This window comes from Bos taurus, chromosome 12 (assembly GCF_002263795.3).
Source record: "Bos taurus isolate L1 Dominette 01449 registration number 42190680 breed Hereford chromosome 12, ARS-UCD2.0, whole genome shotgun sequence".
NCBI lineage: Eukaryota > Metazoa > Chordata > Mammalia > Artiodactyla > Bovidae > Bos > Bos taurus.
In genome coordinates, this window is record NC_037339.1 from 61,000,932 (window position 1) to 61,022,866 (window position 21,935).

Below are 21,935 nucleotides of genomic sequence, written 5' to 3' on the forward strand. Positions count from 1 at the left end.
GAGCATATTGTGTAAAAGGGAATTAGAGAGCTTGAAGAGAAAGCTAGAAAGGATACATGTAGAAGAAAGATAAATAAGAAGTAAAAAAAATAAAGAAAATCTACAAGGTCTTTCTGAAACTTTTAGGGAAGGGAATATCTGGGTATCTTACAAGGAGAAGGGAGGGGAAAAGAGCAGAGGGTTTATTTTAACAAATAATAACTGAGAATGTCCAAATCTGGGAAAGAAAGTGGATATAAAAATTCAGCAAGCTAACATCTAGTTCCTTGATGCAAAAAAAATTCTCTGTGACACACAAATTAAAATTGTCAAAAGTGAATGACAATTTTAAAAGCAGCTAGTGGGGGGCAAAGATGGCAACCTACAAAATCCTACCTTGAGAAATAAGAAAATCTCAAACAGTCTAACCTTAAACTAAAGTAACAAGAAAAATAAGAACAGGTGAAATCTAAAGTTAATTGAAAAATAAATTAAAATCAGAGCACAAATAAATTACTAAAAAGACAATATAAAATATCAATAAAACTAAGGTAATTATTTGAAAACATAAATAAAATTAACAAGCGAAACAAAAACAAACACATGGAAAAGAGAGTACTGGTTATCAAAGAGGAGGGGAGAAGTGAGTAAAAGGGATCAAGTATACAGTGATAGAGGGAAATAAAACTTTGGGAGGTAAGCACCTTGAAATAGTAATATAATGCTGTACACATGAAATGTATATGTTATAAATCAAGTTACCTACATAAAAATATTTTTTTAGTTTTTCTCAAAAATTTCTCAAAATTCCAAGTTTAAGTTCTGATCTGTTCATATGGCACATTTATGGATTGCTAGCGTACACTGTATATGTCAATGCATTCTCAGAATGAAAGAGAATTTATCTGTTCATCATGGAAAATAGATGGGGAAAAGTGGAAACAGTGACAGACAATTTTCTTGAGCTCTGAAATCACTGTGGACTGTGACTGCAGCTATGAAATTAATGGATGCTTGCTCCTTGGAAGATAAGCTATGACAAACTTAGACAGCACACTAAAAAGCAGAGACATCACTTTGCCGACAAAAGTCCCTATAGGCAAAGCTATGGTTTTTCCAGTAGTCGTGTATAGATGTGAGAGTTGGACCCTAAAGAAAACTGAATGCCAAAGAACTGATGCTTTCAAACTTTGGTGTTGGAGAAGACTCTTGAGAGTCCCTTGGATTGTGAGGAGATCAAACCAGTCAACCCTAAAGGAAATCAATGCTGAACGTTCATTGGGAGTACTGATGCTGAAGCTGAAGCTCCAATACTTGCCACCTGACATGAAGAGCCAACTCACCAACTCATTAGAAAAGCCCCTGATGCTGGGAAAGATTGAGGGCAGCAGGGAGAAGGTGACAACAGAGGATGAGATGGTTAGATGGCATCACCAACTCATTGGACATGAGTTTGAGCAAACTCTAGGAAATAGTGAAGGGCAGGGAAGCCTGGCATGCTGCAGTCCATGGGGTCACAAAGAGTCGGACATGACTGAGCAACTGAACAGCAACAACAAAATTAAAAGTTAGAGTTAATTCTCATATAGTGAGTGTAATTCACACTAGAAAAATTTGGCCCCAGTTCAGTTCAGTTCAGTCGCTCAGTCATGTCCGACTCTTTGCGACTCCATGAATCGCAGCACTGCCAGGCCTCCCTGTCCATCACCAACTCCCGGAGTTCACCCAGACTCATGTCCATCGAGTCAGTGATGCCATCCAGCCATCTCATCCTCTGTCGTCCCCTTCTCCTTCTGCCCCCAATCCCTCCCAGCATCAGAGTCCTTTCCCAGTACTTCTACTCAAGTCTTAAAACTCATACAGATCCCTTTTTTCTCTGCCTGTGTCTACAGTCCTTCTGTGTTCCATCCTAAACTGGCCCTATGACTTCATACACTTACCTGGTCATTCTGACTTCATGATTTGATTTGTGCATATTACTTTGCCCCCAAGTGAAATTCCCTCTCAGTTCATTATCATACTACATATGAGACAGAACCCTTAATCATACTCTTCTTAATCTTACGAGTAAGTTAATGAAAGCAAGTAAAATAGTACTGTTCTAGGTGGACATGAGTAGGAACACAGTATCTGAGGGATGGGATTTATATTTTTACCATTTTTTTTTTCTATTTAATCTATTTGAAAGCAACAGTATATAGTAGCTTTCCCTAACCCAACACAAGCTTTATCTCCCATCCATTTTTCGTAGTAGTAAAATTTTCTCCAAGTAATTGTCCTTATTTTCACAGTGAGAATAAACTTACATTAAGATAAAAAATTTCAAATTTGTTTGAAAAAGTACAATGTGATGACCAAAAACTGAAAATGAAGCTACAAACATTTATCCTTAAGACAAAATATTTTTGAATTATGAAATTGGAGCAATGAATGTCCTTTGAATTTATAACACATCTGTCCCTCAATATATGTGGCTTTATCAATTTTGGCATGAATATTATCTAAATGATATAACACATTTATTAGGAAATTCCTTTTAAGGACATACTTCAGTGACATTATCTCTGCAGGTTTATTTTCAAACATGCAGTTCATAATGGGGAGTCCCTTCAACCATTGGAAAGAAATGACTGACAGATGGCATTGTTTCGTACTCTCTTTGATGCATGTGGTGTGAAACTTGGAGTTTAAAGAGCCCTTTGTAAGTAAAAGGTTGAATAGTGTGAAAGGCCATCTATACAGACTCTAAGGGGGATTGTTCCTGCTCTTTAAGCCTGCCCTTTTGACAAACTAAAATGGTTTCAAAAGAAAATGATTACCAACATGGTACATTTCACTATGGATGAATAGGGAGCGCTACATTGAGATAAAGGTCAACTGTAGTTATTGGTGAAATCTGCAGAAGCCAGCAAATCATAAAGCTTTCACTGCTGAGGGAAATAAATGCTTGTCTCATCAAATCCTTAGCCATCCTCTAATAAGAGGGAATCCAGCAGTAATATGTTGAATAGGAAGTACTAATAATGCTATACTAGTTGTACTGATAGTGACAAAGTGGAAAAGTTAGAATGGTACCATTCTTTGCCTCCAGGGAATTCTTTTGTAACTAACCCCAAAGAGCTATCCTTTCTAGGGTGAATTTTAGAAGCAATTCATAATCAAAGCTTAGGACCATCATTTTATGGAGGACTATCCTTTAACATTTCATTTAAGAACTGGATAAATATCCTATAACCAACTTATTTCAGAACCTTGAAACAGGTAGAATTTCCAACTTTTTAAAATATTTCTTTAATTTAATAGAGTCTTCAATTTTCTATGGGCATAGGGTATTTTCTATACCTGGAGCAGGGTTTGGCTCTCAATTGTAAATATTCCAATTCATTGGAAAGACTGATGCTGAAAATGAAACTCCAATACTTTGGCCACCTGATGCAAAGAACTGACTCATTTGAAAAGACCCTGATGCTGGGAAAGATTGAAGGCAGGAGGAGAAGGAAATAAAAGAGGATGAGATGGTTGGATGGCATCATCAACTCAATGGACATGAGTTTAAGTAAACTCCAGGAAGTTGATGATGGACAAGGAGGCCTGGCGTCCTGCAGTCCATGGGGTCGCAAAGAGTCGAACACAACTGAGTGAACTGAACTGCACATATGTAAATCAGTGATAAAAATATCCAATGTCACTGAAGGTTTAAAAATCTGACACATTCCTAGATTTTTGGGAGTGTAAATTGCTATTTTTTTTGAAATGCTTTTATATTATATATGTAAAGGTCCTTAGTAAGTTGACTCAGCAATTATATGTGAGGAAGGAATTGAGGAAAGAAAAAAAAAATTAGCTTCATCTACAGCACAGTTTCTGAGACCAGAATTTTGAACCAATCCAACAATGTAAGAACAGTTAAGTAAAAATTGGAAAGCCTTACAGGAATCACCTTAATATCTTTTGCTCAGAAAAGCTTTCCTTTACTACCTTATCTAAAATTTGTTTTTGCCTTTCTAATATTGCGTGTTTTTTATACTTCTGCTAGAGCTGTGTTTCCTTTTTCCTCAATAACAGTCCTGTCCTTCTGCTCTGTGCTGTATCTCAGGATGAATAGACATTTTAGCTGGCATCTGGCACTGTTAGGTCAATGGAAAGTGAGTGTGGGAAGTTGGGGAATATGAGGAAGGGGGGCATCCATGGATTTCTTTGTTGTTCTTTGCCTTTGATTGCATCTCTAGCAGTATTAATAACAGGGAAAGTTCTGTGGTTGCAGGTTGTCTCTGTTGGGTACTCTATAATAAAGAAAACCACCGTCTGGTGGCTTAAACAACAATGATCTCTTTTAGTTCTCAAGCCTGGGAATTCCAAGATCAAAGCATCAGCAAATTCAGTATCTGGTGAGAGCCCACTTTCTGATTCATGCATGACTCTCTTCTCCCTGTGTTCACACATGGCTAAAAGGGTAAGGGTGGTCTCTGGGATTCTTTTGTGAAGACACTAACCCAATTTGTGAGGGCTCTATTCTCACGACCTAATGATCTTTCAAAGGCCCCATCTCCAAATGGGCATCCCAGGTGCGCTAGCAGGAAAGAACCCACCTGCCAATGCAGGAGACATAAGAGACATGGGTTCAAAGGGCACAGCAACCACTCCAGTATTTTTGCCTGGAGAACCCCCATGGACAAAGGAGCCTGGCGCACTATAGTCCATGGGGTTGCAAAGAGTTGGACATGACTGAAGCGACTTAGCATGCATGCACAAATACTACTGCATTGGAGACTAAGATTCAACATATGAATCTGGGTTTTCATATGAACTTCAATATAAGAACTTAGTCTACAGCATAATTCCTTTCAGATAGGTCTATCATGACTTCAGCTTCTGCAAATGACTCTGGCTTCTGGGCTCTTGTAACACTCCATCTTCTATTAGTCCCTCCGTCTTAAGAATTGAAGAAGTATCCTGACTTCTGTGTCTGAATTTCTTCACAAACACTGACTCACCTTCTTAAGCTACCACATCTGTAATTCTCTGCGTTAAATTCCCTTTGTTATTAATAAATACTCAGAAAGGTTTCTTTCTGACAGGACTCTGAAAAATTAGTATTTATCTAAATTTATCTTACTAATATCCTTTTATAACTTATTTTTATGGAAACATTTACAATTATTTCATAAGAACACTACCATTAGACCCCATGGTGGTTGTAAGTTCTCTTTACAACTAAAAAAGAAAATTCCTTTTTAAAGTTTATGTTCTTTGACTTCCTTGGTGGCTCAGACGGTAAAGCGTCTGTCTACAATGCGGGAGACCCATATTCGAGCCCTGGGTTGGGAAGATTCCCTGGAAAAGGAAATGGCAACCCCCTTCAGTACTATTCCCTGGAAAATCCCATGGACAGAGAAGCCTGGTAGGCTACAGTCTATGGGGTCGCAAAGAGTTGGACACGTTGACTGAGCGACTTCACTTTCACTTTCACTTTAGCCTTCCTCATTGACTCAGTGGTTAAAGAACTCACCTGCAATGTAGGAGATTCAGGTTTAATCCCTGCATGATCTTTCACTAATGTTGACTAAATCATGTTATAGCTGAGATAGTACTTTTAAGCACTTCTGAGAAACTGCATTAACTACCCTATGAAAAAATATTGTCTCAGAAAGTTTTTTTTTTCTTATTAAAAAATCTCAGTGCATTTTGGTTTTATTACATCTACTTTGACTTTATACAGCTCAGATTAATCTCAAATAATCAAACGTTTTTAACACCAAGTTACTTGAATGGCAAGAATTGTATTTTCATTTTCCAGCATGCAAGTGGGTCACATAAATGAGTCATTATGTATCAGTTTTACCAAATAACATGGGAAGCAATTCAGTAAAATCACTCATGGAATTTTAACCTTTTATTCCCACTATTTTGAATTTTTGCTTAGCCCTATGAATTTTTTCTAACATTCCCCCCCTTTTTTTTTCCTTTAAATCACATTTGCAATAGTTTCCTTTCACAAATGTACTTAGTTTATCTCTGGAAAGCAGTCCAAAATTATCTTAGACCTCAAAATTTAGCTAGTTTTGCATTAATTTGTCATGATTGGATATAATAGCAGAGGTAAATGGGAATCAACATCTTATCTAGTTTTTTGTTTTGTTTTCTTTATTTTTTTTCAGTCTATAGGTAATCCAGTTTTTCAGTTTTAATATTACAGTGTATGTATTCATTATTTCTTCTGATTCAGAGTTATATTTCAAGTAAAGTTATCAACAATCATAGGGATACTGTATTTGGCATTTTAAATTTATTTACTTTAAATTAGTAGACTGACCTGATATTTATCTAAAATATTTTCTCTGAAAATAATTTATAAACATAGGATTAAGACAAATCCATTTAGAAATATTTGAAATAATCATAATTTTATTGTTATAAAGAAAACCCAATTAATAATCCCCAGGTATTTATATATAGTGAGCCATCAGACCATCATAAGGCAATTTACTGGTGATAAGTCATAAATTTCCTTCAACTAGGGTGATAAATAGTAACAATAATAGAGTCAAATAGTGCTGTTTATAAACGTACTGGATACCTGAAATGTAACAGGAGGACATACCATTAGCCAATCAATGCAATTTGTTAATGATTATTTTAAATCTATGCAAAATAAACCAGAGACTTGTAATATCCATTGTTGCTGCTGCTGCTGCTGCTAAGTCGCTTCAGTCGTGTCCAACTCTGTGCGACCCCAGAGATGGCAGCCCACTAGGCTCCCCCATCCCTGGGATTCTCCAGGCAAGAACACTGGAGTGGGTTGCCATTTCCTTCTCCAATGCATCAAAGTGAAAAGTTGTTAACCTTAATTTTAAACAGTTTATATTCACTCAGAAATCTGCCTTAAAGTATGTTTCTTTCACAACTTGAAGGTATTTCACTGTTACATATTAAAAACATAATGGTCAATCTGTGTTTTGTTTTATACATGCACCATTTTGTTTTGTTTGGAAAAAAAAAAAAAAGGCCTTGCTCTAAGTAGCCAATTTATGTCTGAAGCACCCAGAGACAATGATTCCACAAATTAAGCTTAAGCAGTTTTGGCTCAGACAACTACTCTCCTCTAACCCATTCCAACTGATGCACACCACCTGTGGCACTCCTAATTCACAGCGGCAGGCAATAATTTCCCTAGGATTCCCATTACCAGTAATTATTCCCAAGATAGACTATTAGATATGGCTTGTGAACACCTCAGCAGTAAACTTGAAAAAAATTAATTCTAATATTTCCTTTGAGATTCATTTGTACCTTGGTGACAACATGAGTTAATGGAATTCTCTTTTAAAAAATATACATGCTTACTTTTAAAAAGTAATAAAATTATTTAAAATGATATTTTTGATAGTTTTTTAGGGTTCTTACATAATTATTTTAAAATACAGAAACACTTGTAAATCCTGCAGATAAAGTAGATGAAGTAGTTGGTAGTTAACTGTTTTTCTCATACCAAAGCTATTTGCAGATATTTGGCTTTGAATAGATAACAATTATATGTGGTTTAGCAAAAATAATACTGCTTAAAAAGAAGAATAAAACATAAAACATTAAATATATTTTATACTCAGATTGTCTTGGAAAATCTTCCATTAACTGAATTTAAAAATATAATGTCAAATTCATAAGAATTTAGAGTAGCTGCTTTGAATAGTCTTTCATAAAATTATAAATTTATTTGTAAAACTGCAACATATAATTTCATATAAAAGCACCATCTGTTTACAAACTTTGTAATGTTAAACAATGATGTACTTTTTATGTCTTATTCTTATAGAGTACATTTATTTGGATTGGTGCATGTCCTTATTCATGTTACATACAGTAATATAAGTGACATATGTTTCTATAAAAATGTGTGAATTGTATATTCATAAGCTTTCCAGTCTTCTATAAAATGCTGATGTATGACAGTCCATAATTACCCAAGTTTTCTTGTGAAAGAACTACTGTGGTTATAAGTTATATATAATATATATGAATAGAAGTGTTAGTAGCAGAAAGGAACAATTTTAAATACAAAGTATATGGTGGGTTTTCTTGTTTTATTTTTCAAGGGTAAAAAAAAGCAAGGAGTAGTTTTGCCCCAAAGAGAAATGACTGGTTGTCCCAGAGTCAGAGAAAAGTGCAGAACAAACCTAAGTAGATATGTAAAGTTGTACAAGATTCATGGAAATGGATTTTTATTTTTCTAGGTCAAAAATGGCTAAGATTTGATGAGTTTATAAAATTTCCAAAAAGAACTTTAGTATTAAATATTATTAAATATTCTTGCCATTAATTTTTTCTTAAAAAGTCTCAGATTATCGATCTTATTTTAATAAAAGCTTATAAATGGTTTTTCTTTACCTTTGGAATAATCTGCATAAAATGCAATAATCTTTTGACTTAGTTTAATTTCCTGTGTTTTATGTTGACTTTATCATATTATTTGAGAAAGCAAAGACTTCTCACTTTTGAATGAGCTTCATTTCCTTACAATCATGTTCCCTCCTATATTTACTTTTAATATCTTTTGTTGTCATTTTCATTGAATAGGTAGCTAAGAATTGTTTTTTAATAAACTAAGCTCTTATTGAATCAAATATTTGAACTTCCTGACAAATTTTAATATTTTGCCTTTTCAAATTCATATTCTAAATAGTATCTTTTGGACCAAAACTGTTTTTCAGAATTCCAGCTCCTGAAGCATTAGAAAATATTTTTTACTTTTAAAAAAGAGAGATGATAGAAATAGGCTTATTTGATATGTTGCTATTGTTATTGATAAGTTTTCTTGCTGTGATAATCCCATGGACAGAGGAGCCTGGAGGGCTACAGTTCATGAAGTTGCAAAGAGTCAGACATGATTGAGCATGCATGTAGCATATGGGATTTTAAAATTATTATTGATGTTTCATTAATTAATTTAATTATTAATCATTAATTCAGATTGCTGCTCGGCCTTTCTGAAGTTAATTGTGATTGATAAAATAAGTATTTCCGAATATTATGCTGCATGGGAAAGTTACTGGGCTTCCCTGATAGCTCAGTTGGTAGAAGTCTGGGAAGTTACTAGAGTTATGTCAGTCTCTACATTTTCAATGTTTCCATTTATCAAAGTGTTGATGCTGCTTCTCGCATTACATAACAACATTTTAGTGTCATCAATTATAAATTTAAATTATTTTTTAAAATATTAACTTGATCATTACTTTATTTTTTTGAATCCAGTATACTCTAGGCCATTAGTTTTTAACTATGAATTTACATCACTTAACTATGAAAATATGAAACTTCATTAATATACCAACACATATATTTATGTGTGTGTGTGTGTATGACCTACTCCATCTTACTGAATTTCCTTATTTGATGGTATATTCTTGGTATATTCTAGCAATGTTGCTGTTGTTTAGTGGCTCAGTTGTGTCCGACTTTTTGCAACTCCAGGGGCTGCAGCTTGCCAGTTTCTTCTGTTCGTGGGATTTCCCAGGCAAGAATACTGGTGTGAGTTGTGATTTCCTACTCCAGGTCATCTTCCTGAATTGGAATTGAACCCACATCTTCTGCAAGTCTCATGTATTCCAGGTGGATATTTTTTTACTGCTGAGCAACTGAGGAAGCCCGTATATTATATTTATGCTATGTATTTAATATATTAATGATATACTGTGTCTCACAATTACTATATTTTACATTTAAGAATTTTTCTTTGTAGTATTATGCTTATCCATTTTTATAAATTTGATATATTCACTTTTTGAAAATACAGTTAATCATAAATATTTTGTCTAAAACTTTTAGACTGACATGCCATAGAAAACAATTTCCCTTGTCAACTGCATTATTCATTTTTTTTTGTCATATTAAACTTGTAGTTGAGTTCTCAACAGATCTTTTGCTTTTGATAACCATCAGCCATAATTTAAGTATAGCACTTTGAGTCTTGTTATCTACTTTCAGGTAGATGTTTGTTTGTTTTGTTTGTACAGGGTGCTTCCATGGCAATGCTTGTTAATCAGCTGCTTGTTAGAAGGCATCTTCAACAAAGAAGGACTGTCTCACAGTCCTGTTGGAAACAGTGTGCCAGGTACTTTGGTATAGCTTCTTAGGACACCACTTAAGTAGTTTTAAGACCATACCATTAGTCTGAATCAGAATATCCAGAACATCAACTGAGAAAGAACCATGAGATTAATATTCCAGATCCAATGAAACAAAAATTAACTACAAATAAATAAATAAACCAATAGGGGATGACTGCAGCTTTTTTTTTTTTTTCAAAAATTGTTGATGTCTTAACATTTTATTTTCTGGATACAAGGGACACCTTTCTCTGAAACTGTCCATAACTCACAGCAGTAGTGGGCCATGCTATTGTAAATAGAAATGAACCATTTATCTTTTTGTCCCTACTTGACTCCTCCAGAACTTGGAATCACTTGTTGAGAGCTTGTATTTCCATGGCAACAAGGTTATTTGCACAGGTTTAATAAGAATCTGTCCTCTTTTTATATAGTTTATAGTTACAATAACTTATTATGCAACCAAAGCCATGCTCCAGGTGTCATATTTGAAATGAAGCTTATTTAATCAGCTGTGATCAGGCATTGGAAATGGCAACCCACTCCAGTGTTCTTGCCTGGAGAATCCCAGGGATGGGGGAGCCTGGTGGACTGGTGTTTATGGGATTGCACAGAGTTGGACACGACTGAAGTGACTTAGCATTAGCAAGGCACAACAACTGCTAGCCCTTGAGGCTGAAAGGTAGACTGCTTATATCACTCAGGCTTCTACGCTACGGGGGGCCTCCAATATGTACCAGGGAGGCACATCTACTGATCTTGTCTTTATTGATGTAGCTACAATATCATTAACTGTCTGCTTTTTATCATTCATACTATTTTTAATGAATGAATTACTGAAATTAGTTTAGAATTATTTTCATAATTTTCAAATATATATTTTCATTCTCCACACATAGTTCATGACTTCTTGCTTGGAAATGTGTATTTTCACATTGCTGATTTCTATGAATGTTTTTCAATCAAGATCTTTCATTTAATTAAAACATTTTCAGTTGATATTTGTTTATTTCTTATCTAATTGTGTGAGTTGTGTTGAAAGACAGGAGATTTGTCAAATTGCAACATACTTTTTTGTTATCTTTTAGGTTAAGACTGTAAAGAAATATTTAAAACTATAAAAATATCTAAATAAATCATGTATTATGGTGTGATAAAATTTACTCTCCCAAATAATACCTACTGGCTCAAATATTGTTTTTTCCAACATTTATTTTTTCTTTATTAAGCCATTATGAGTGTATTTCCATCCTTCATATATATCTGTTCCTCACTTTTACCATTTGAAAACAACATATTATACTTTGGAAAAATGTATGTAGTATTTTTCATTCTCTGATGTTATTAATCCACTTTTTGTAAAAGATATGACTTTTTTTTTTGGTACTTTTCATCATTTTATTAGTCTTCCACATGAATAGCAAAAAATGACCTTGAACAATGCCAACTCGTCCCCTCTGCCTTCTTTTGTTTTAATTGGGTATCTTATGTAATTCCTTATTGTGTACTGTCTTAGCAAGTCGATTTTACTTCATTTATTGTGTTTTATTTTTTAAGTTTCTTTATAATTTTCAGTATAAATTTTAAAAACTAATCAAAGTCTGCCTTCAAATAACATAATTCATGTGTAGTGCAGAAGCATTAATTTAGCCTATTTCCACTTCATCCCTCCCACCTCTTATTACATTATCAACATTCATTTAACTTAGTCATATCCTAAAAACATGCAGTACACCGGTATTATTGTCATTAGGTGGGCTTTTTTTTTTTTAGTCTCAAGAATAAGAATAATGAAATATTTCATTTTACCTTCCTTTTTCCTTCTCCAAAATTCTTGCTTTCTTTATGGATGCTCAGTGATTTTTGTTTTTGTTTTTTTTTACCTGTAAATAAATAAATCATTTATTTCTTCCTGAAGAACTTCTTTTAACATTTTTTGAAAGACAGGTTTCTTAATGATTAATTTCCTGTTTCTTTTTGTCTGAGAGAGTTTTTATTTTTGTTTTACACTGAACTATGTTTTCTTTTTTCTGAATATATTGTTCAATATTTGTGTTTGATTCCTTGCCTACTTCTAACCATTGTTTCTAAATTCTACATCCTTCAGTGAAACTACATCATCTTCATGTGTGTACTGCTGACTTTTCTTAGATACAGATTCATCTACTTTAATAGTAATTAATCAAGATTCATTCATTTTATGGTAATAGGATTCCCAATACATTTGCTCTGATGTATTGCCTAAAGTAAATCTTCAATTAGTGCTATTTCAATATTATATAACACATATTTAAGATTTTATTGCATTTTTTTGCTGAATATTTTGTTTAATGACCACACAGAGTTCTTACAGTAAATTTAGAAATATATTCCATTGTCCATTTTCTTTATAGAAATGGACTCTGAGATAACTTGTGAAGTAGCAATGAGTCTCTTCATTTTATTCTTCTATTAGGTAGCTGTTATTGAAAGTAAAATACATATAATACATTTTTAAATTGTTTGAGCTATGATTTGCATATCTCTTAAAATTATGTATGCAATCATTTAACCTTAAGAAATAATTTTTTATCAAGAGAGTTTCAATATGTGTATGAGCTTTTCTCAACTTAAATATTTAGTATTTAGATTTGTACTATTGTTTAATTTTACCATACTACTGTGATAACTTGAGTTGCTGTGCAGAACTATTTTCCACCCTTTTCTGACTTCTCTATACTTTAGATTAACCTTTAGATCCTTTGACCATCAGTTATATTTTTGGCCAAATTGTAGGTGGAAAGAGACAGTTGAAAGTGAAAGCAAAAGTCACTCAGTCATGTCCAACTCTTTGTGACCCCATAGACTATACAGTCCCTGGAATTCTCCAGCCCAGAATACTGGAGTGGGTAGCCTTTCCCTTCTCTAGGGGATCTTCCCAACCCAGGAATCAAACCCAGCACTCCCGCATTGCAGGCAGATTCCCAGCTGAGCCACAAGGAAGCCCAAGAATACTGGAATGGGTAGCCTATCCCTTATCCAGAGGATCTTCCTGACCTAGGAATCCAACCAGGGTCTCCTGCATTGCCTATGGATTCTTTACCAACTGAGCTGATCAGGGAAGCCCTGCTCTGTTAATCCTGGGCCATTTTTGGCCAATGGCTGCATTCTCTATGGTCACAGTGATATTCAGATGACTGCACATCAATGGCTGTAATGCTAAGCTCTAATGAAAGTACTCTTTCCCCCGTAAAGCTAGGTATGGTCATAGATTATAGTTACCGCAGGTCCCTGGGAGTCTTACCATTCATTTCAGTTCTACTCGACTATGCATCCTGAAGAAGCTGAAGTTGAATGGTTGGTTCTATGAAGACCTACAAGAACTTCTAGAACTACCACCAAAAAAAGATGTCCTTTTCACCATAGGGGATTGGAATGCAATAGTAGGAAGTCAAGAGATACCTGAAGTAACAGGCAAGTTTGGCCTTGGAGTACAAAATGAAGCAGGGCAAAGGCTACAAGAGTTTTGCCAAGAGAACACACTGGTCAGAGCAAACACCCTCTTCCAACAACACAAGTAGGGAAAACCACTAGGCCATTCAGGTATGACCTAAATTAAATCCCTTATGATTATACAGTAGAAATTACAAACAGATTTAAAGGATTAGATCTGATAGAGTGCCTGAAGAACTATGGACAGAGGTTTTGTAACATTGTACAGGAGGTGGTGATCAAAACCATCCCTAAGAAAAAGAAATGCAAAAAGGCAAAATGGTTGTTTGAAGGAGCCCTTACAAATAGCTTAAAAAAGGAGAAAAGGAAAGGTATATCTATCTAAATGCAGAGTTCTTACAAGGCGGGGTAAGAAAGCCTACCTAAGAGTTCAATGCAAAGAAATAGAGGAAAACAATAGAATGGGAAAGACTAGAGATTTCTTCAAGAAAATTAGAGTTACTAAGGGGATATTTCATGCAAAGATGAGCACGGTAAAGGACACAAATGTTATGTACCTAACAGAAGCAGAAGATATCAAGAAGAGGTGGCGAGAATACACAGAAGAATTATACAAAAGAGATCTTAATGACCCAGATAACCATGATGGTGTGATCATTCACCTAGAGCAGACATCCTGAAGTGCAAACTCAAGTGGGCTTAGTAAGTATGATGATGACAAAGCTAGTGGAGGTGATGGAATTCCAGCTGAGCTATTCCAAAACCTGAAAGATGATGCTGTGAAAGTGCTGCACTCAATATGCCAGCAAATTTGGAAAATTCAGCAGTGGCCACAGGACTGGAAAATGTCAGTTTTCATTCCAATCCCAAAGAAAGGCAATGCCAAAAAACGTTCAAACTACCATACAGTTGCACGCATCTCACATGCTAGCAAAGTAATACTCAAAATTCTCCAAGCTAGGCTTCAACAGTTCATGAACCAAAAACAGCCAGATGTGCAACCTGGATTTAGACAAGGTAGAGGAAGCAGAGACCAAATTGAAAACATCCACTGAATAATAAAATAAGCAAGACAATTCCAGAGAAACATCTACTTCTGCTTCATTGACTACCTTAAAACCTTTGACTGTGTGGATCACAACAAACTGTGGAAAATTCTTCAAGAGATGGTAATACCAGACCACCTTACCTGCCTCCAGAGAATGCAGATCAAGAAGCAACAGTCAGAATTGGATATGAAACAATGAACTGGTTCCAAATTGGGAAAGGAGTACATCAAGGTTGTATACTGTCACACTGCTTATTTAACTTATATACAGAGTACATCGTGCAAATTGCTGGGCTCGCATGAAGCAGAAGCTGGAATCAAGATTGCCAGGAGAAATATCAATAACCTCAGATATGCAGATGACACCACCCTTGTGGGAGAAATAAAGAGGAATTAAAGAGCCTCTTGATGAAAGTGAAACAGGAGAGTGAAAAAAAACTGGCTTAAAACTCAACATTCAAAAAACTAAGATCATGGCATCCAATTCCAACACTTCATGGCAGATAGGGAAACAATGGAAACAGTGACAAACTTTACTTTCTTGGGCTCCCAAATTACCACAGATGGTGACTGTAACCATGAAATTAAAAGACACTTCCTCCTTGGAAGAAAAGCTATGACCAGCCTGGACAGCATATTAAAAGGCAGACACATTATTTTGCCAACAAAAGTCCATCTAGTCAAAGCTATGGTTTTTCCAGTAGTCACGTATGGATGTGAGAGTTGAACTATAAAGAAATCTGAGCACCAAAGAATTGATGCTTCTGAACTCTGATATTGGAGAAGACTCTTGAGAGTTCCTTGGACTGCAAGGAGATCAAACCAATCAATCCTGAAGGAAATCAGTCTTGAATGTTCATTGGAAGGACTGACGCTGAAGCTGAAACTCCAATACTTTGGCCACCTGATCTGAGGAGCTGACTCATTAGAAAATACCATCATGTTGGGAAAGATTGAAGGCAGGAGAGAAGAGGATGATAGAGGATGACAGTTGGATGGCATCACTGACTAGATGCACATGAGTTTGAGCAAGCTCTGGGAAATGGTGAAGTAAAGGGAAGTCTGAGTTCTGCAGTCCATGGGGTGGCAAAGAGTCATACATGACTGAGCAACTGAACAACAACAACTCTGCATCTACTGCTGTAAACAGAATTTCATTAAAATTATCTGTAAATAACTTTTTGATTGTGCCTTTTCTTTCTGTCAGACCTGGTAAGATTAATAAAAAGCCTAACTGAATTTTCAGCAGGATTAAATCAGATTTATGTAATATTTTATTAATTATATGTTGCTAAGTAATAGAAAGCAGCTGGGCAAATTGTTGATAGAATTTTCTACCTAAAATTTTAGCAGGAAATATGCATGAGACCTGTCTCATTCACATTCCTGTTTTTCCCTTCTAAGCTATTTCAATGTTAAAAAGCTAAAATTTTTTAGCTTTTTAAGGAGGAGATACAAATGTTCTGAGTCTAGAAACTGGTATGGTATGCTATAGTTGGCTTTACATTAATCATATTAAGTGGAATTATAAACAAATACACTTCTTAGACCCTATGCTAATTAAGATACATGGAATTTTGCACAACTGAGAAACTGTTCAAAAGGGGCTCTTAAGCAACTATTTTTATCATAAGTTACATCTCTCCTATGAAGGAGAATTCCTGATATGCAACAGTCTTCCATTCCAAGGATATGTGTCAAGAAGTAGAAAACCAGTACAATTTTCCTTTTAAAATCCCAGTTTATTACAAAGTACTAAATTCCACTGTTCAATAAGTCAAGCCTAAAGAAAGTTTAAATTGGCTGTATAAATGAAGTTATCTGGCAAGTGCTTCTAAAGCCCAATTGATGAGACAGTGGTAATGATTCAGTTACCTTCTACATTAATAGGAATGAGATATTTGAATTACATGCATATTTCCTTCACATTGAACAATTATTTAAGACTGCAGTAACAAAATTAGCTTTTGTTGATTCCTAGTGCTTTATTTCACCTTAGACATCAAAACAATACCTTCTTTGACATAAATCAATATAAATAAATTACTGATTGTCCCCACTCAGTAATGTATGATTTCAATGGAATGTAAAATAATTTGAAAATCAGAGAAGCTAAAGTGTCATGAAAGTTTAAAGAATTAATTACAAAAATTATAAACCCATAAACTATATACAGTGTGTCACTCCTCACTTAAGGTGAATAAATTACCATAGAACTAAAATATAATTTCCTATAGGGCCTATTTTCAGGCTTATAATACATTTGTGTTTTTAAATATTCTCAATATAACCTGAGCCAGTTTTCTCTTTATTCCTGTGATGGTGATGGCATTTGTTAATATGCTCTTTTACTTTTATTTTTAGTAGGTTAAATGTCATAGTCACAGATGTGTGTTGTCACTTTCTCTAAATGAAATTCAGCAGCAGCAGTAATTTCCAAGTGATATTGACCCAATGCCAGAATTTCATGAAAGAGGAGAGGGAAAGGTAATAACAGGAACAACGGGACAAGGGGAATTGATAAGGGAGGGTGTCATACATATCTCATCATGTTTGATAAATGTAATTAATAGTCACATTGGACCTCTGTCCACAAGAAAATTGAATTCTCTTAACTTAGCAAAACTTTCAATCTTCCCATTTCTCTCTTTCACTCTCTTTTGCAGTGTTTTTTACACCTTAAAAAAATTCTTTCTCTTTAACTAACAAATTGTTTTCAAAGATTTCAGCTCACTCGTCCAAAAAGCTTCTGCCTCCTTAAGAGACACTGCTAGGATACCTATGTTCAGTGTCTTTCTCGATGTTTCTGTTCCTCTTCCATTTTTGAAATCTGTTCAACTCCCATGGCCCTCAAGCACTTTATCCACTTTATAATTCCCTTTCCTAGAAATTTATTTTTCTCCAGCATTCTTGAACATCCTCATTATACCCTTTCTCTTAGATTTCTTCTCTATGACATCACTAAACAATTGTTATCTGTTTTAAAGTAAAGTTGACATCTTTCATGAATTGAGAACCATAATAAATAAGATAAGCATACCAAAAACTTTAAACATAGACATTTGGAAGATACTATATGCTTTAGTTCACTGTTCAATATCCCAGTTATACTTTAGCATTCCTCTTTGAGACCCCAGGATATTTATATCATGTCAGAAAACTGGATCTAGAAAAAGAGATTTTAGGCTATTCAAAATATTTGATAATTAATTGGATTATCTAGAAACTACTCAAAACTCATTCAATGTTGTTTTGCTTAAATAAGCAAATTCTAAAAGTGGAATATTAGAGTGTATTTTACTGGAGAAAGGAATGGCAAACCACTTCAGCATTCTTGCCTTGAGAACCTGATGAAGTACTGTATGAAAAGGCAAAAAAATATAACACTGAAAGATGAGCCCCCCAGGTCAGTAGGTGTCCAAAATGCTAGTGGAAAAGAGTGAATAAATAGCTCCAGAAGGAATGAAGGGACTGAACCAAAGTGGAAACAATGCCCATATTAAACTAGTCAATCCTAAAGGAAATCGACCCTGAATGTTCGTGGGAAGGACTGATGCTGAAGCTCCAATACTTGGGCCACCTGATGTGAAGAGCCAATTCACTGGAAAAGACCATTATCCTGGGAAGATTGAGAGCAAGAGGAGAAGGGAATGACAGAGGATGAGATGGTTGGATGGCATCATCAACTCAGCGAACATGAGTTCAAGCAAACTCTGAGAGATAGTGAAGGACAGGGAAGCCTGGCGTGCTGTAGCCCATGGGGTTGCAAAGAGTCAGACATGACTGAGTGACTGAACAACAAAGAATGCATTTTAAAAGACCCAGACATATTGCAACAATTAATTTCTACTTATACTCTTATGAATATGCATAAAATTTTATGTAACCATCAAGTAAATTGTACAAATCCCCATGTCTCATGGATTAGTATTAAACATCCATAATTAGCAGTGTTAAGTAGCACTCTTCCCACATTTAGAAAGGTAAAAATTAGAGAAGACATAATGTAAGATTTTAGCTATTCTATTTGACAGAGCTATTTTTTTTTATAAGAAAACTTTTTTACACAAAAAATGCAAGTCTCTGGACATGCATTTATAATTCCTCTTTGGTTCTGAAAAATGCCTCTTTGAAGAACCACACTAATTTGGGATTGGGGTATTGTGTGTCAGTCACAGTGAGGTAGGGTGGCTTAGTTTCCCAGAATCAGAGTTTAAGTTTACGCAAAATGCCTATTATATGTTTCAAAATGTCTGTCATATGTTTCCAGGTAGGAGAGTTTAGAACTGAAGACAGAAAGGAAGGGGTGAAGTCAAGAGAAATAATGGTAAACTCATTCTGCATTCCCTAATGGTGCCACTCTTGTAGGCCTCATTTTTTAGTATCCTGTCTGCCACACAAGGGCCAACGCTAAGTGTTATACCAAATCCTTGGGCATCAGTTGTGTGTGTACAACCAACTTCTTAGACTTACTTTAACACCAGACCCAAAAGAAGTTCAGCAGTTACCATGGAGTTAAGGTTATATGTGTACCTCTATCAACACTGTCAGTTCTGATGATATTTATCTTCTAAAAATTCCTTCATTTAATTATTAGTGTAATGTCTTGTAGGGCTTCCCAGGTTGTGCCAGTGGTTTAAAAGAAAAGAAAAAGGGGTGACTATGGAGTCAGAGAGTTCATTCTCAGGTAGGTTGATAAGAAGTCTGGGGTCCCCCACTGGGAAAAAGGGGTCTAGAGCTCTTGAGGAGAAGAAAAAGACACACTTTTTTTTTTGTTCCTACATTCCTTTGCTTAGTCACATAAAACATTTTGTCTTTTTCTTTAAGCCCAGAGCTAATGAGTATACAACAAAACAACTCATCTTGCTCAAGCGTATGTTTTTCCTTAAACTGTATACATTAAAGTTTATATATTGACTGTACTTGTATTTAGAAAGAGTTAAAGAGTCCAAAATTCATATAAATGTTGCTTCATTAGCTTCATCATATAATGTATCAGCTCCTTAAAACTTCTACTGTTTATAAAAAATTACTGGAATTAAAGAACCGCCTGCCAAAGAAGGAGACATAAAGAGACATGGATTCGATCCCTGATCCAGGAACATCCCCTGGATGAGGGAATAGCAACCCAGTCCAGTGTCCTTATCTGGAGAATCCCATGGCCAGAGGAGCCTAGACGGGTAAGATCTATGGAGTCACAAAGAGTTGGACACAACTGAAGCAACTCAACACACAGGCATGTAATGCCTTTTAATTATTATGTTCTTTCCAATATCACTTGCCCCTATATTCAATGACTACATTGAGAGAGAGAGAGAGAGAGAGAGAGAGAGAGAGAGAGAGAGAGAACTAGTGGAAGAAAGAAAGGTTTCTACAGAATAAAATCATGATATATATATATATCAAAGTTTATATATTGACTATACTTGTATTTAGAAAGAGATAAAGAGTCCACATTTCATGCAGAGGTTGCTTCATTAGCTTCATTACATAGTGTTATCAGCTACTTAAAATAATTTCCACTACGGTTGTAAAAAATTATTGGAATAACTTGGATAACTTGTGATAACTTAAGATATGAATGAATAACTTAAGGTTTTTCACATATTTATTTTAATGCATGTTTCTACATTCAGTTCAGTTCAGTCATTCAGTCGTGTCTGACTCTTTGTGACCCCATGAATCGCAGCATGCCAGGCCTCCCTGTCCATCACCAACTCCCAGAATTCACTCAGACTCACGTCCATCGAGTCAGTGATTCCATCCAGCCATTTCATCTTCTGTTGTCCCCTTCTCCTCCTACCCCCAATCCCTCTCAGCATCAGAGTCTTTTCCCATGAGTCAACTCTTCGCATGAGGTGGCCAAAGTACAGGAGTTTCAGCTTTAGCATCATTCCTTCCAAAGAAATCCCAGGGCTGATCTCCTTCAGAATGGACTGATTGGATCTCCTTGCAGTCCAAGGGACTCTCAAGAGTCTTCTCCAACACCCCAGTTCAAAGGCATCAATTCTTCGGCACTCAGCCTTCCTCACAGTCAACTCTCACATCCATACATGACCACAGGAAAAACCATAGCCTTGACTAGACGGACCTTTGTTGGCAAAGTAATGTCTCTGCTTTTGAATATGCTATCTAGGTTGGTCATAACTTTCCTTCCAAGGAGTAAGCGTCTTTTAATTTCATGGCTGCAGTCACCATCTGCAGTGATTTTGGAGCCCAGAAAAATAAAGTCTGACACTATTTCCACTGTTTCCCCATCTATTTCCCATGAAGGGATGGGACCAGATGCCATGATCTTCGTTTTCTAAATGTTGAGCTTTAAGCCAACTTTTTCACTCTCCACTTTCACTTTCATCAAGAGGCTTTTGAATTCCTCTTCACTTTCTGCCATAAGGGTGGTGTCATCTGCATATCCGAGGTTATTGATATTTCTCCTGGCAATCTTGATTCCAGCTTGTGTTTCTTCCAGTCCAGCGTTTCTCATGATGTACTCTGCATATAAGTTAAATAAGCAGGGTGACAATATACATTAGATATTGGCAAATATTTCCTAATTCAGCTGTAGTGATCAATATTTGATTCTAAGATTAAATGTCTTAATATTATTTTTTCTTTTATATCGATTAAAACAAGTATATATAAATTTTGTTTTAACAAAGTCCCCACTTTTTGAAAAAAAAATTTTTTTATGGATTTCATGCTCACCAGCAATGTTCTTTTGATAGTGTGGCAATTGCATCATCAGGATATTTAATTCAGAGAGGCACCTGAATGATGATGTGGAAGAACTAATGTTATTGAAAGATTTTTTTTACTGAAATTTCCTAAGAGGAAGGTGCACACCATGGCATGGAGAGGGCTCACTGTGGCATGCAGAGACACATGGGTATGGTCAGGAAGCAGAGAGGAGAAACAAAGGTTATCCCAGGCCAGAGTCTTTGCAAGAATGGCAGGATAGGGCAGAAGAAATGGCTTACGATTTGATCATTTGAATAATGTAGGTGAGCTCTGAGCTATACGGGTGGTCTTCAGTTTGTCTCAGAGCTGGACCTGGTTGATTTAGGACAGAGGAAATAATGGCTTGGCATGCGAGAATGAGATAAAAGAATGGTTATGATTATGGACACTGGATGGCACAGGGAATATAAATAATTTTGACTATCAGTTTGGCAATGTAATTAATGAATGCCAAATGGTGGAGCAACAGCACAGGAACAGAGCAGCTGAGAAGAGCTAACCCATGTCAAAGATCAAGGGCGGTGGCCAAGAGGAGCTATCCCACATCCACGGTAAGGAGCAGCGGCTGCACTTTGTTGGAGCAGCCATGAAGAGATACCCCACATCCAAGGTAAGAGAAACCCAAGTAAGACAGT